Source organism: Hevea brasiliensis, unplaced genomic scaffold (assembly GCF_030052815.1).
Source record: "Hevea brasiliensis isolate MT/VB/25A 57/8 unplaced genomic scaffold, ASM3005281v1 Scaf527, whole genome shotgun sequence".
In the NCBI taxonomy this organism is placed as follows: domain Eukaryota; kingdom Viridiplantae; phylum Streptophyta; class Magnoliopsida; order Malpighiales; family Euphorbiaceae; genus Hevea; species Hevea brasiliensis.
The window spans coordinates 20,098-37,027 of record NW_026615059.1 but is presented as its reverse complement, the minus strand read 5'-3'; positions in this window follow the sequence as shown (position 1 = coordinate 37,027).

Sequence of the window (16,930 nt, the reverse complement as noted above, 5' to 3'; positions counted from 1 at the left end):
TGAGCCATGTCTTGTGATTCAACATGTAGTGCTTGAGGCGATTTGCTGTCCAGGCTAACGCGCAGCAAGTCTTTTCTAAGGAAGAATACCTTGACTCACAATCGTTGAATTTCTTGCTTAGGTAATAAATGGCCCTCTCTCTTCGCCAGTATCATCATGTTGTCCCAAACACATCCCATTGAATTCTGATCGCCATGTACAGATCAAAGGCCCGTCACATGTGGAACCAATCGTGGATTTGATGTGACATCGCTTGATTTTCTCAAAAGCCTCTTGACAAACTAAATCCCACCGAGTAGAGTTGTTTTTCCGAGTAATCAAAATAGGCTCACTTTGGCAAGAAGATTAGAAATAAACCTCGAAATGTAGTTCACCTTTTCCTAAAATCGCAGACCTCCCTTTCTCGCTTTTGGGGATGGCATTTCTTGAATAGCTCGAACCTTGTCCGATCTACTTCTATCCCTTTCTCGCTACTATGAATCCCAACAACTTTCCCGATTTAGCTCCGAATATGCATTTAGCAGGTTCACTTCAAGTGGTACTTCCCGAGCCTTCGAATACCCTCCTCATCACCCGAACGTGGCTCTCTTCTCCTCGGATTTAATGATCATATCATCCACGCACACCTCCACTTCTTTATGCATCATGTCATGGAATAATGTGACCATTGCGCTACCGGGTAAGTAGCCCCCGCATTTTTCAACCCGGGCATGACCCGATAGCGTAATACTCCCATTGAGTGATGAAAGCGCTTTATCCTTGTCTTCTTCGGCCCATTGGGATCTGATTGTACCGATGCCCCATCAATACACGAACACCGCCCAATCCCGCAAAGATTGTCAACTAACACATCAATGTGGGGAGAGGGAAATCGCTCTTCAAGCTAGCTTTATTAAGGTCCCCGTAGTCAACGCACACTCGACTCTCCCGTCTTTCTTCACATCGAACGACGTTAGCCACCCATTGGGGATATTTGACCACTTCCAAGAATCCGGCCATATTGTTTCTGACTTCATCCCAACCTTAAGCAAAGGTGTCGATTCATCCTCCTTAGTTTCGCTTTACCGAATCGTTCCTCGGATTAAGGGAATCTTGTGCGCCACTATCCGAGGGTCCAAACCCACCATATCATCATAGCTCCAGAAAACACGCCGAGGAATTCCTTAAGGCATGATCATATCTCCCAATTCTCACTCTCCACTATCTTAAGTTCCTTTACTTCCTCCGTGCCTAAGTTTATTGTGCGCTGCTTTCACAAGGCATGAGGAGGGTTCATCTTTTCATCGCTTCTTACGTGAGGTCTTCCTCGTAATCACTTGAAGTAATGGCGCTTATGGGGATTTCAAAATTAACTGAGGGATTTCGAGTCTATTGGATTATTAGGTGTTAATTGATGAATGGTCCCAATGAATAAAGAATAGAACATGTTATAAGGATGGAATTTAAAAAGGAAAGAAAGAGAGTGTTGGATTAAAAATGCGCTATCAATTCATTAATAATATTAATGCCATAAGAAAATGTCCATTTACAGTATTACACTTGTCACCATGGACAAAGTGATCAAGTGTAGATAACCAGAGGTACTTTACTCGAGATTGAGTACGTGGATATCCTCCGTTGTCCAGCTTGTTCAGCTCCCGCCTCAACCATCGTGAGACTAGGTCCTCATACAAGGAGTCCAGCTTGGATGACATCGATGGATGGATCATCGTGATTCTTCCAGATTTGCCGGATGTTGAATGACCGGTTTGGTGAAGATCTCCGTGATCCTCTGACTATTTTCATCTTTCCCATCTTCCGGTCAAACCTCCGATCCCAAGTATTTTCCTCATCCGTAATCGCCCATCCACGAGGGCATCCTCCTCATATCCCAAACCACTACGGCCCACCTTCCGAATAGCCTGATGGGTTCCACGATCCCTTGTAATGTGGCGCCAGGCCTTTACCCTCTTCATACCCGTTCTTGATAGACTTTGGCTACCATAGCCATAGCCCCTCCTTCCCAGATCTTGCGCTCAAGGGCTGGAAAGAACTCTCCAACGATTCTCGCCGCCCACATAGGGAAGTGATTGTGGCTTGGTGACCAAGATGGCCTCTTCGCCTCCTCACAAAGTGATGATTTTGCCGCCCTTAATGTATTTGATCTTACGTGCAAAGTCGAAGGAACAAAGATTCGCAGAATGGATCCACGCCTTCCCAACAAAGATAGTGTAAGCCGCTCAATGTTCATGACTGAACGTGACATTGAAAGTACATGCACCAACTTGGATTGGCAAGTCAATGTCTCCCAAAGACCTCTCTCCGGTACCGCCAAAGGCTCTTACCACCATAGCACTGACGTATATATGATTGGTCGACCGCACCGCTAAGGTTGCGCTTAGGCAAGACATTAAGGGCCGATCCGTTATCGATGAGAACTTTGGCCACTATACAACCCTTGCATTTCACGCTTACATGCAGAGCTTTATTGTGCCCTAAGCTGCGGGTCTACCTCCTCTTCGTAAAAGGCTACAAAGCTGGATGCCTGGATTTGTTCTACTATCTTCTCAAATTGCCCCGGAGTAATGTCGGGGTTCACAAAGGCTTGATCCAGGATTCTTTGTAAGGCTTGTCGGTGCACTTCCGAGCTCAGGATCAGTGATAACAGTGAAATCCGGGCGGGTGTTTTTCTCAACTGCTCCACCACATCATACTCGCTCTGTTTCATTATTTGGAGCAGCAGTTCTTCATCTTCCTTGTGCTCAATAGGCTCGCCTCCTCGCTTTCTCAACCTCCTCTTCCGTGTTTCTGGATGACTCTCCCATTTTTACTTTCCCTTTTCTCTTCTCTCTTTCTTCGTTCCCGTAACACCTCCCACTTCGAGTTATAAACTCGACTTCTTGCTCAGGTGGAGAGGATTTTGTTGCAATAATGGGCCGAGAACTGGTTTGGGGAGTAATGTTGCTAGCAGGTCTAGCATAAGTCATTCTGAAGTGCTCGTGAGGAGCGAAACATGGTTTTGGTGGCGTCGGAGGTGAGGCAAGACTAGGAGCGGATGTACTGCTTGACGCTCCCTGAGTGAAAACTTGGAAGTTATAGTTCCAAGGGACAGCGTGAGTATTGGTGATGGGGAGCTGAGGTGGAGTCCAGATAACTGTTACCGGCGGTGAGGCTACCGGGGGTGAGAAGGTGATTCTGGGTTTGGAGGTAGAAGCGTTCTGGCTGTATCCAGTGGTGTTCACTCCTTTTTCCGTCTTCAGTTTTGTCTGGCATCTCAGAACCTTGAGAGACAATAAGTTCGGACTTCTTGCCCGAACCCTCACGCCTCGCACTCATGGTCACCGCCTCTCCATGGTAAGGACACTGCATTCTCTTCGAATCCCGCTACCGAGGGCAAAGGTAGCCTTCCTCGTTGCTACAAAGAAAATCTCCTCGAAGTATGGAACCACTCATCCACTTCTCGTGTTGATCCCTCTCCTTAGACTCTATCATATTTACACCACCGCCCGCATTGTGGTTAGCAAAGGGGTTTGAGGTAACATTGGGGAGGGAACCATTTCCTCGATCTTCAACCACCCGCTGGATTAAAGCGCACTCTTCCTCCGAGTGCCCCGCAGCTTGTCGGTTGAGTGCCCTTGTGCTCCTCCATGATACTCACAACGGCAAGTGGCATCATACCACCCGGGATATGGCTACTGGATTGGGTCCAAGGACTGGTACATTTGGTTTATACCGACAAGGTATCGGTATATTTCACCGAGAGGGAGGGGAAGAGGTGGATCGGTGGTTCCTTGGAGGTCTCGGTTGTTTTGTGGTGGTCTTGGTTGAGCTGGAGGAGGTGGTGGTCTTGGTTGGAAATTTGTAGGTGAGGCGTATTGTGGGCGTGGTTGTGGATAATTAGGGAAAGAAGGTGGAATGTTTGCGATGGTCTAGCCATGAGAGGGAGGATATGGCCGATAGTTATTTTGGGGAAATTGGGGGTAATTATTCTGACGGGTGATAGAGTGTACATCACCCTCCTTTTTCTTGCCAAAATTGGCAGTCTTCTTCACAGGATTCTCAGCCAACTCCTGTAGTCTTCCTATTCTCAGATTAGCTTCAATTCTCTCACCAGCTTGGATGATATCTGAGAAGTCGTTGGAGGTATTTCCAATCATCAGTTGAAGTAGGGAGCCTTCAATGTTTCGATGAATAGGAGCAGAGTTCATTGTCACCAGGAGGATATACTTGCAGCCTTTCTCCTCCATCGTTGGGCATCGCTTGAAACCTTCCCGTCTTTCTGCACTGTGTTCGGAGGTCTCTCCTTGTGGGTGCCGCATCACAATTGAATTTATACGCTTTAGAAAGGTATCGGCTAAATCCTTCCAGAGTGCACTTGCTCCTCGCCCAATTGTATACACCATCTCGTAGCCGCTCGAGAGGCTCTCGTGAAAGAAGTGAATGAGAAGTCTATCGTCTTCTGTTAAGGCGCATTTTGGCAATATAGGTTGCCAAGTGGATGCGGGATCTGAGTTTCCGTGTACTTGTCGAAATCCGAACCTTGAATTTGGGTGGTACCACCACATCCGCACCAATCTCGGTGATGACACATCGATCGAACCATACATGTTCAGCCCTTCTATTGCTCTCGCCTTTTCTTCTAGAGCCGATAGTTTCTCGCTTTTCTCGCCCTATATTCTCCTTCCATCAGATGATGCGCTCCTCCAACCGAGCCGAGGGGTGGAGTAAACCGGAGGGATCGGGATTGAAGGGTGAGGCTCGGCATTTGAGATAGCCGGTAATAGGAAAAAGGTAGGTCATTTTTATGGTCACCGGATTGACAAGTGACGGTCGGGTCCGGATCGATGGTCGGAAAGTGAAGGAGGTTGAAGCGTAGTGAGAATCAACCGTTGTAGGAGGTGGGGAGGTAATGGTAGGTTAAGGTCAAGTGGGCCTATTTTGGGACATCTCCTCATCATCTTCATAAGTTCTCAAACCTGGTCTTTTAGTTCGACACTTGCCCTGTAGGTTCTCAGACTTGTTCTGGTCTTCCATTAGTTTTCTTGTTCGAGATCTTGTTAAGTACACTCATTGAGGTTGAACTGCAGTGTGCTTGGTCGACTTATGCTGTTAGAAGCAATATTGATTTCTGTAAGGAGTAAAAAGAAAATTTTAAATAAACTTCGAATTTTGCAAAGAAACTAAAAGTCTGGTCCGACGAAGGATACTGATGGCATTTGAGAGCCAGGTTGAAATCTGTAAAAAGGATAATCGCATCAACTTTATCATGGCATCGTTCGATAGTCTGACTGCGAATGACGGGATTGAATGCGCATTTATGATACCTGTCCATATAGCGCATTTCAATTTTTCATATAACCCTAGCGAGGAAATTCCTACGGGAGTCATACTATTCATTCACAAATTTTGCTAAACAATGGTCCAAAAATCACTTCATTAACTGAGTAATTTGGTACATCGTATCTTTTACATTGGCCTAGGCTCGAAGGTTCTTTATAATAAGATGACATTTTCTCGAGATACTCATATAACCTTTCTTCTTGCTTGGCGGGTCGAATGCTTTCAGAGCGCACTCGATTCGTGTAATAATTCTTGTTTTCCCTGCTATTGTTCTCTCCACTGGTCAACATTCTCTTTCAAATTGATAGAGAGCAAATTTGTTTTTCCTTCTTTTTCCATTATTTAGCACTCTATTTCAAGATATCGTTGATGTGTAGTGCTTGTTCTTTCAATTCGAGCTTCTTCTTCTTACTTTCTTGCTTATATTCTTCGTCGTGTACCTCATGGTTTTTCATCTTTTCCTAAACTTGCTATTCTCAGACTTTCGCTTCTTTTACTTCATCTTGGATAGATTCTCTTTCCATTTCCCACTGTACTCTTGCTCCTCGAACCCCATCCTTCGACCCTTACCTCTTCCTTAAGTCTTCTTACTCTTCTTTAAGTTTCTGTTGGTCCTTCAAATTGCTTTATTTGTTCCTGCAGTTGTGAGTTCTCAGTATTAGGCTCTCGTAGCGAGTCATCCAGATGGCCATTCGTTTCTTCTAATAGGACATCTCGGAGCGGGTTACTGTCTTCGAATTTCACAGTTGAATGTTCTCGGTCCCTGTCAGCTCTCCATTTAAGATAATCGCCCGAGGTGCTTGGGCCCTTAGGCGATCTCTCCATCAGAGTGACGTTTTCCCACGATTTGCGAGCCTTTTTCAACCCTTCCTCTCCTTTGAGCTCGTGGTAGAAGCGACCTTGGTGGTATTCTTCAATGTTGATCACAGACTGTGTTGAGCCGAACTGCCTCATTACCAATGCCGGAGTGTAACTTGTGTATCCGGTTACTCCGATCAGGGACACCGACTGAATACCCCCTGTACCGATCAAAACGGGTTGGCTTGACGTCCACAGCTTCCTCCAACAGTAATCATGGCTATTGAAACTCAAAATCCGTTCCCACCATTGTTTTTCATTCTTCGGGCTGATCACTAACCGGATCATCTTCTCAATGGGAGGCTGGTCAAGGTACCAAGTCAATCCTTTTGTCTCCACAGGACACATGTGACTGATAATCCAGAGGTATAACAGTTGAGAACAACACTTAAGGGATCCTCTCGCCTGTCCGCAGAGGTAAGGGTTAATAAAGTCTCCGCAAGGATTGCGGTATTGGATTAATCTGCCGCTTTCCACCGTCCGAACACTTCCACCGTTGCAAGTTATGATTCCCAATGGTCCCGGGAACAGAATCAGACCGTAGAGTCCCAAAGCGAGAGCTACTGAAAGCCGGTCCCACTGTTTCTCATGGAGGCATTGATCTAAACATTTCTGGAGGTATGTCCAATACCAACCATGTGTTTCTCCATTGGCGCTTTCTTTGGACTTTACTTCTTCCGGGGAGAACCCAACATATGTGCCAACCGCTTTCTGTGTTTGCCTATGCTCGAGGTGTAAGTAAATCCGGTTCGCAATGAGTATGGGATCCCCAAAGAATGCGATATTCTTCCATAGTGGGGACCGTATCAATGTCATTGAAAGAGAATACCCGTACTTAGGATTCCAAACCGACAACATGGCTTTTAATGCCGGGATTTGGACCTTGACTTGCATTAAGGTTGCAATCTTCCGCACTTCTCTTCAAAACGCACTTGGCCCGATCGAAGCGACCTCCATCCGTTAGACGGACCCTCTAGGTCGTTCATTCGACCTCTATTTTATTCAGATCTAGCGAAGGCAACGAGCTAGCAGTGTCTCGGAAGCACCATTTTGCGAGGGTACCTGACTATGAGCTGATTTGGACCAAAACTTAGCATTCAACCTTTCTCGCGATCGACTCGAGGATGCCATGATAAAATGATGCCTATCCTTTTACTGCACTCTTGGTTTGGTAATGCCTGTGAGGAAATTCGTTAGTAAGACAAATTAGGTAATTTTGAATCATCATTGACAGAGTGACACGTACACATTTATCAAAGTAGGAAAATGTGTAGGTGTTCTAGTAGGATTCAAGATTACCCTCAAAAGAAATGAACAAAAGGAAATTAAAGCAATAGGTAAGAGAAAGTATGCCCTTTGTCCTATAGTAGGGAGACTCCTAACACCGGTGAGCGCTACCTACGGATAGTTCTATCTTATGAGGTAGTTTACTACGACCTTCAAGTATTGTGATAGTTTAGCTCAGAGCTAATTTTCTAAAAGCCACGTGTTCCCAAATTGCCCTCATCAGAACAAGAGAGCCCCATTCTACCCCTGTGATGTTATCGGGAAAATTCCACGAGTATCACAGTGGATAGAGCGAGTTTTAATTTGAGCAGAAGCCTTCACGGATACTAACGGGTTAAAACCCATGGGTACCGCTACATGACTCCCTCCTACTTTCCTAAAAGGGTAAGAAAGCCCGGGTTAGGACCATAGTGTGTGAGGACATTGTGTGAGTGTTCGGTGTGTGAAGGGACACCTTTACCTCTTCCCAATCCAGGGGGATTTTATTTTTCCATTTTTTTCCTTTTTTTTTTCCTTTTTGAAATGAAGAGCACTGTAAGAAATAGAACAGGCAAAACAAACAAAATAGTTAGCAGCAATAATAATTAATGTATAAAACATCGCCGAATGAGCCCATCTAACTATAATTTGATCTAACGAAATTAAATCTACTTTTGGACCACTAAACCGGGGTTAAAATTAACATCCCAGTGAGTCGCTAAGTCGCCGCAAGGGATTTTATGTCGCTCGACGATCACTCACCGAAGTGGAAAAAAGTGAGGAGTCGCCACCTTAGTTTTGAGGGAAACTAAAGAAAACCATTTGAGAAGTTAAATAAAAAATGAAACCACTTCAAAACAGAGATTCTAAGTTCGGGGTCCGTAAACTGGTGGGGAAGGTGTTAGGCACCCCACCTCGTCCCTTAATAAGGGTAAGTAGATTTAATTCTGCGTCCTTTATAAATTAGTTAGGAGGGCTTAGACGGCAATGTTAATCCTTTTGGTAGAAGGAATATTTGATTTTTCACTAAATTTGGATCACCCAGATACATAAGTAAATGAGACAACCTTAGTGAACGGGTGTGAGAATCGGATAAGAACTCTCCCCCGATCTCTTTTAAGTTGTTTATTAAAATTTTGAGGGGAGACCGGATAAGAACCCTCCTCCGATCTCTTTTAGAGTTATTTATTAATGTTTTGAGTTGAGACCGGATAAGAACTCTCCTCCGATCCCTATTTAATGTTTATCAAAATTTTGAAGGGAGACCGGATAAGAATCCTCCTCCGATCTCCTTTAAGAGTTGATTTAAAACTTTTAGGCAAGGATAGGATAAGGACTCTTCCGACCTCTTCTATTTTGACGGGACTCGGACAAAGACTTTTCCGACCTTTAAAAATTTAACCACAGCTACGGGTCCTAAGAACCTAAAACTAAGAATTCGCATTCAAAAATGTTGGGATAAGGTTTCGGATACCACGTGGCTGAGCGGGGAACACTAGACTTGATTCAACGACCTTTTCATGTAGTCATTTTACCAATATCTATTAACATCCGATCTATTCTGTATGTTTACTTTGGTTCTATTTCGCTTTATGACATCTTGCCGAATTGTCACACGCCACCCTAATAGTTTGGCTATCTTCCTGACGTGTTATTCATGTTCTCTCTTTTAAAAAGAGACCCCTAAGTTGCAGTTACCTACGTTTACCCAACCACTTACATACTACTAGGAGTTAGAAAATTTGCTTTCAAAAAAAAATGAAGATTAATAAAAATGAACTAATCACTAAATAGATGATTTGAGAGTGTCATTCTTTGGGGATCGTTTGTGCAAAAGTAGAAAGTCACAGATGTGAGAAGAACAAAAAAAATGCAGAAAGTAAATGTAGACACTCGATAAAACAGTGATATGAGCTCTTACAGTAACATTCTTTGGGGATCGTTTGTGCAAAAGTAGAAAGTCACAGATGTGAGAAGAACAAAGAAAATGCAGAAAGTAAATGTAAGCATTTAATAAAACAGTAGTATGAGCTCTTACCTGTGAGGAGCCAAAGCTACTAAAATAACTATGGGGTGCCAAATAGTGATAAGGCAAGGATTGATTGGCCTGGGGGGTGGTGTTCCTCGTGAACTGGAGGGTGATTAGCTAAAATGCGATCAGATCAAGATAAAAAGAACCGAGTAGAATGAAGTTGAGCTTGGACAGAAATGATAAAAGGCATAATTTTAGAGTGTGACCAGATAATGAACAAACTGAAATGTAGAGTTCCAGATTCGGAATCTTTTCAAGAAAAACACTTGAAAACTTGTTTCAAAAGTCTTTTGATTGACACTTCTAAGTAGCAGTCGTAAACTAAATGAAATTTGAGTTCCTCCGCTATAATAATGACCTCTTGTCTATTTTTCTTCCCCGTCCGCCCTTGAGCAGCTTTTTATGCAGTATTTATAGGAATCGGGTGCTCTTCGTGAAGGGTCGATTTATTTGAGGGAGATGGAGGCGCGAGATTCCGAAGGACATGATCGGAGGTTCAGGAATTAAAGAGAATCAAAATGAATGGTTGAGATCACTCTTCATAATATTTGTCCTTTTCTTCTTTCCATCTGACGGTCCCAAATTTCCTTGTCCGGAACGATCCGAGGGCTAAGAGCGAAAGACGCTGGTATTGTCGTCTTCTCTTGATCTAAGGGTTCCGGTTTGTCCTTACAAGTGGGATCAACGGTGGAGATTGGGATGTACAGGATCACATGACATACCCCGCACTGTCAAGATTAAGGCGATTCTTAGGCGGCGTGGAGATCTCGTCGCAACGCCTTAACTACCTCGGCCCGATTCGACGACGGTTATTGGAACTTGTCTTATGCTTTTTTTGCCTACCGATCCCTCCTCTTTCTGATCTCTTTCACATGTTCTTTCCGACCTTTCATGCTGGTCTCCCACCTTCCGATCTATTATTTCGATCTTTTCCCTCCTTCAGGTCCGGCCCGGTCAAAGTATTAATTGTCCTCGATTCCGGCGTTAACCGCTTTCGCTTCAACAATAAATGCTCATTTTCCCTATATATACTCCCGTCGACAGAGACATTTCTTTCATCCGATTTTCCTCTCTTCCTTTCTTACTTTCCTGTTTTAGCCGCTTCGGTGGAAGTTCGCTATAATCGTGGCTTTGATCTTTTCCGATGGACTTCTTTACTCACCGATGAAAATTTACGATCCGGTGATCGAATGACCTTAATCGACGATGGTGAGAGGATGGATTTGACCGATCTGTATTGCGACCTTGGTTGTACTGATCTCGAGTCGCTCAACTGAGTTCATTCGGCTTCTCATCGCATTGGGTGTTCCGACAGCGTCTTTCCTCCACATTGGGTGTTCCGATAGCGGGTCGGTTTCGAGTGGTAACATCGGTGACGATGTCTCTCATCTTCATGGGAGTCATAGTCACCCCATCCGAGCCACATCTATCCGATGCCAATAGCCTCTCTGGTCAAACACATCTTTTGATTCACCACAAGACTAGGCTTTGACATAGGCCTTTTAGATAGGATGTTCCACCGGTCTCTAGAGATCGCCCAAATGATGTAATCCTAAATGTAATCAGATCTCTAGAGATCGCCCAAATGATGTAGTTAGACCTTTATTGTAGTCCGATCCTAGAGATCGCCCAAATGATGTATTTTATTTTCAATGCAATCCGATCTCTAGAGATCACGTAAATGATGTGATCCAATGTTAGTGTAATCCGATCCCTAGAGATCGCCCAAATGATGTAATCCGATCTTTTGAAAATAAAGACTTTATTTTATCGGTGCTATCATCTTATTGACTATTTTTCCGATCTCTAATGTGGTTATCCGATCTGGTTCTTTACGAATGATACTTAACGATCCTTTATTCAAAATATTTAACTTATTATGCCGATCTCCAATTAACCCATCCAACATTCGGATATTTGAGAGAAGTGTCGTAACATTGCCGAGTTCCACCAATCGATGCGCCGCCTAGAACCTCATGAGCATTAAATGCTCTGACTAGTATAAATAGGGGTGGGAGGGTTAGCAGTTGTTCTCTCATTCCATTTTCAATCCTCGCTCACAACTTCAAGTTCTCTCGCTTTCTCAAGTTCTTCCGACGCAGATCAGACTCCGGTCAGGGCTTTGATCTTCTTTTTAGTTTAAGTTCTTTGTTTCTTTTGAAAATGAGCAGTGCCGAAGGTCAGAGAGCGGCGAGCCCTCCTTCCATTCAGTTCTCATGGTCTTCCGATGAAGAAGAGGCAGTCGGGCCAAGCGTTCAACAAGAACCTCCCAGGGCCTCCGCTCCAACTCGGGGGCGGGTCATACCATCGAGGCTCGCACCTTCTTCAAGGAGAGAGACCTTCCTATAGACGAGCTCCGCTTCGGTTCTTCGAGAATCCAATCGCAATCGCTTGTTCAATAATACAATATTTGTCCTGATTCATATGAGCAGATCAAGTGCCATGGCGATCTTCGTGTCGATCACTCTTTTGAAGAGAATGACATGGTTATGGTATACGAGGACCATTTAAAGGCCGGTCTGAGGTTCCCTCTAGACGATTTCTATAAGGAGGTCCTAAAACTTCACCGAGCATCCATTGTTCAAATTCACCCCAACTCGTGGCGGATCTTGGTAGCTTTCCGAGGTCTATGCCGAGCTAAGGGAATCGGACCTACGGCTAAGGTGTTCGCCGAGCTGCATTGACTAACTCTCAGAAAGGATGGCGAACATCGGTTCTTTCAGTGAAGCCTCATTGCGGACTCTTTTCCGACCGCCTCATCCCTTAAGAATTGGAAGAACCGGTTCTTCATTACGAGGAGTAAAGATCCGAGCCGCTTTGAGGACTTTCCTCAGACTGGTGGTACCAGGGGCCCTCGCTCAAGCACATTACCCCGAGTCAAGAGGAAAGCTTAATAGTGATGGAGTGAAGAGTCGTGCCGCCACTCTAAAATATTCTGCCCAAATGCGGTGATCGCGAATCGCACCATTGGACCATGCAATCGATCACGGCCAAGATCGCGAACTTCCGCTCTCGACCTCGGCATTGGTATTTTCTATATCTCGGTTCAGACCTTAGCGATCTCACTAACCTTTTTCTCGTGCGGTATGGCGGGTGGTGAGGGTTCTAGGAAGCGGAAGAAGGAAAGAGAGATCTCGGAAGATAAAGGAGATGAAGCGTCGAACGACTTCAAACACCCTGGCCATGAGCACGGGAGATACAAAGAGACCCGCCTCAACCTTCGGTCCGCCGACCGGAAGTCGTCCGACCTCCTCCTAGAACGGAAGAGCGACCTCCGACTCTTTCGATTGTCCCAAGCACGGAAAGGGGGCCTTCTCAATCTTCGGGAGGACCTCCTCTCGTGGCGCTCGAGTTAATGGAGTCTTTGAAGAATAACTGATCAGACGGGAGAACCCGGCTTTGCCCAAGTCTTGGGGTCCTCCATCTTTCTTCGGAGGATCGGACAGCTATCCTCGAGCCTTGATGACATCTTGACTCACTCCATGAGTGCGAATGTGGAGTGCCCGTGAATCGGACCATGGTTTGGGAAAAGGTCCAGCGTTCGGGTAAGGAGATCGGAAGAAAAATCAGAATTGGCTTCCTTCGATCCCAACTCTCATCCGCTCGGATTATATATCTCAAGTCGAGGGACGGCAAAGTTCCATGAAGACAGTCCGTAATGTAATCGATTTTGGCCGAGAGGGACCGTGCTCTTGGGAAGTCCAGCGCTTCACGCCAACGGCCGCCAGTCGCCCAACTCATCGAGGAGCTTAAGGAGAAAGACGAGGAGCTTAAGGCGAAGGATGAGGAGCTTAAAGAGAAGGATGAAGAGATGGTGACAGGGATAGCCGGAGCCTATGTGAATGCTCATAAGGATCTCTTGGCCGAACTCCAAAAGCGCTACCCTGAAGAGGACTTCTCCTGGATGGATGACCTGGCTCCCGAGGGCGACGGCGAAGATAGTGAGGAGGAAGCCGAAGGTGAGGGAGAGAGGGAGAGTGATCCAAATGTAGATCAGGCTGGGGGTGATCCCCCAGCCGAATAACTTGTACAGATTATGACATGAAATGGAATGCCTCTTTGTTCAATGAATGATTGTGATCGGAAAATTTTAAACCATTGTTTGTCTGAGTATTTGATTGTATGAGCACAGCAAAACAAAAACTAAATGTGATTATTAATCTAAGTATGAGAGATCGGAAAGCACTTTAAGCATGAGATCGGTAGGGAAGAAATGCTGAACGGAACTTGATTAAAATTGAAAATTTAACTTGAAGACTTAAGATCGGAACCCTCGTTAAACCGAACCAAAACCTTAGCTCTTAATCTTCCGAAAAGGAGATCGGCACTAAAACTGGTAAGAAAAGATCTAACAGAGATCAGGGATATACCCAAGAGATCGGTAAATGATTTGAGAAATCGGCAGGGCTTTAACGAATGTTAGGACTTAGCATTGATTCAATTCCTTTTAAGGAGAGTTCGGAAATATGGTCATCTGGTAAAGAAAAATGAATAGAAGTCGGAAATGTCATTGGCTGGCCCGGGGAGACCTAGTGCTGGGGATCGGTTTCAAAGTCTTGTTGATTTTGGGGATCGGCCAAAATATGGTGTCGACAACAGGTAAGAAGTGAGCTGATTTGGTCAAGCGGTCTACAATTACCCATATCGAATCATATCCTCGCATGGTACGAGGCAACCCAGTCACAAAATCCATAGTGATCATTTCCCACTTCCATTTTGGGATAGGGAGCTCTTGCGACTTCCACGGTCTCAGTGTTCAAACTTCACCTTCTGACAAGTCAAGCACTTGGACACAAAGTCTGCTATGTCTCTCTTCATACCATTCCACCAGTAGCTATCTTTCACATCATGGTACATCTTGGTGGAACCTGGGTGGACACTGTACAGTGTGTAGTGTGCCTCTCGCATAATTTCATTCCTGAGGTTGTCCACATCGGGCACACATATCCTAGAACCTTGCACTAGGGCGCCATCATTGGCAAATCCAAACTCACCACCTTCACCTTGCTGTACTCTTTCTATGATCTTCATCAATTGTTGGTCTCTGTGCTGGGAAACTCTAACTCTGTCCCTCAAGTCTGGCCTCATTGAAAAATGAGCCAACAATACCCCCTCTCCTGACAGATCTAGGATTAAACCTTGATCCATCAACTCATGTACCTCCTGAATCAATGGTCTCTTCTCTACTGAAATGTGCGCCAAACTGCCAGAAGATTTTCTGCTCAAGGCATCTGCCACAACATTGGCCTTTCCAGGGTGGTACTGGATGGTGCAATCATAGTCTTTCAGAAGCTCCATCCATCTCCTCTGTCTCAAGTTCAAGTCCCTCTGTTGGAAGATGTACTTCAAACTCTTATGGTCGGTGTATATCTCGCACACTTCACCATACAGGTAGTGTCTCCAGATTTTTAGTGCAAAGACTACAGCCGCCATTTCCAAATCATGGGTGGGGTAGTTCTGCTCATGCCTCTTCAGCTGCCTTGAAGCATAAGCCACTACCTTTCCATTCTGCATCAAAACACACCCTAGGCCAACCCCGAGGCGTCACAATACACGGTGTATCCTTCACCACTCACGGTAGTGTCAACACGGGACGGTGGTTAGACACTCCTTAAGCTTCCGGAAACTCACCTCACGTCATCTGTCCAAATGAATGGAACATTCTTCTGGTCAACTTAGTTAGGGAGCCGCTATCTGGAGAAATCTTGTACAAAACGCCTATAGTAGCCGCCTAAACCCGTAAAACTTCGCACCTCGGTGGTATCACAGTGCCTAAGCCAATCGATTCCTTCAATTTTCTTGGGATCCACTTGAATGCCGTCACTAGAAACCACGTGTCCCAAGAATGAGATGCTTTCTAGCCAAAATTCACATTTTGAAAATTTGGCATATACGGTGCTCCTCAACGTCCGCAACACCATCCTCAAGTGCCACACGTGTTCTTCCTCGGTTCGAGAGTACACCAAAATGTCATCTATGAATACGATGACAAACGGTCCAAAATGGCTTGAACACCTGTTCATCAAGTCCATGAAGGCTATGGTGCATTAGTGAGTCCAAAAGACATCACCAAGAACTCATAATGACCATATCTTGTCCTCGAAAGCCGTTTTGGACACGTCCTCATTCCCGATTCTCAATCGATGGTAGCTTTGATCGCAGTCTATCTTGGAAAAGAATCTAGCTCCTTGAGCCGATCAAACAAATCATCGATCGAGGAAGTGGATACTTGTTCTTCACAGTGACCTTGTTAAGCTGTCTGTAGTCGATACACAAACTCAATGACCCAACCTTCTTTCTCACAAATAAAACAGGAGCGCCCCAAGGTGAAGTGATCGGACGAATAATACCCTTGTCCAAAAGCTCATGAAGTTGCTCATTCAGCTCTTTCAATTCTGCTGTAGCCATCATGTCAGGTTGCAGCGATAAGGGGTTTGTACACGGCACAACATCAATGCAAAACACTATTTCCCTTCCCGGTGGCAACCCGAAGCTCCTCAGGGAAGATATCCATGAATTCTCTGACATCAGGAACATTTTCCATGATTAAACCTTCTACAGATGTATCTCTCACCAATGCCAAATACCCTTGGCATCCCCGCCTCAACATTTTTCTAGCACTAATTGCTGACACCAAATTATATGGAGCCACGCTCCTGTCACCATCAAAGCTAAACTCTTCCACACAGTATGTGGAAATACACCTTTGTTCCTCGGTCTAAAGTGGCATAGTGAGTTGTGACAATCCATCCCCAGGATTACATTAAAATCCATTACGGGTAAAGGAACCAAGTCTGCTGGGAGGATCTTTCCATCCACTACAACCGGGTTACCCGGAAAAACCATATCTACATCTATGTTGTCACTAAGTGGGGTAGCTGCTGACAAAGGGCACTCTAAAGTTGTAGGGTTTCTACCCAACCTCATGGCAAACACGGGAGACAAATGAGTGCGTAGCACCGGATCTATCAAAACACGAGCCTCATAAGACTGCAGGAAGAATACGCCTGGCGCATTTGAAGCTTGAGCATCTGGTGGGTCGGGGTGAAAACTCGAGCTTGACCCCTACAGGTGGCGTAACCACGTCTGACTTCTACCTCTGATGCCTCCAAATCCCGTCACGCCCCTTGTCTCTCACATTGCTGGCCTGAGGCGATCACTGCTATGTTGGAAGTACCGGATACAATGGCGAGGAACATTTGCAACAGAGAACCTGTGACCCCATCGTGGCTCATTGAACACGGGGCATTCCCTAGCAAAGTGGCACAGTTGGCCACACTCAAGCATACTGAACCCATCAAACAAGGTCTGAATGTCCTCTTCACACTTTACAAGCACAAGGTGCCAAAGAGGATCTGAACCAGAGCAGAATCGCCATACGGCTGTTACTCTGCTTTGGATCCGCACTCAGTGCGAACCCTGATTTGTGTCTAAAACCACTCCTCTTATTCCTGC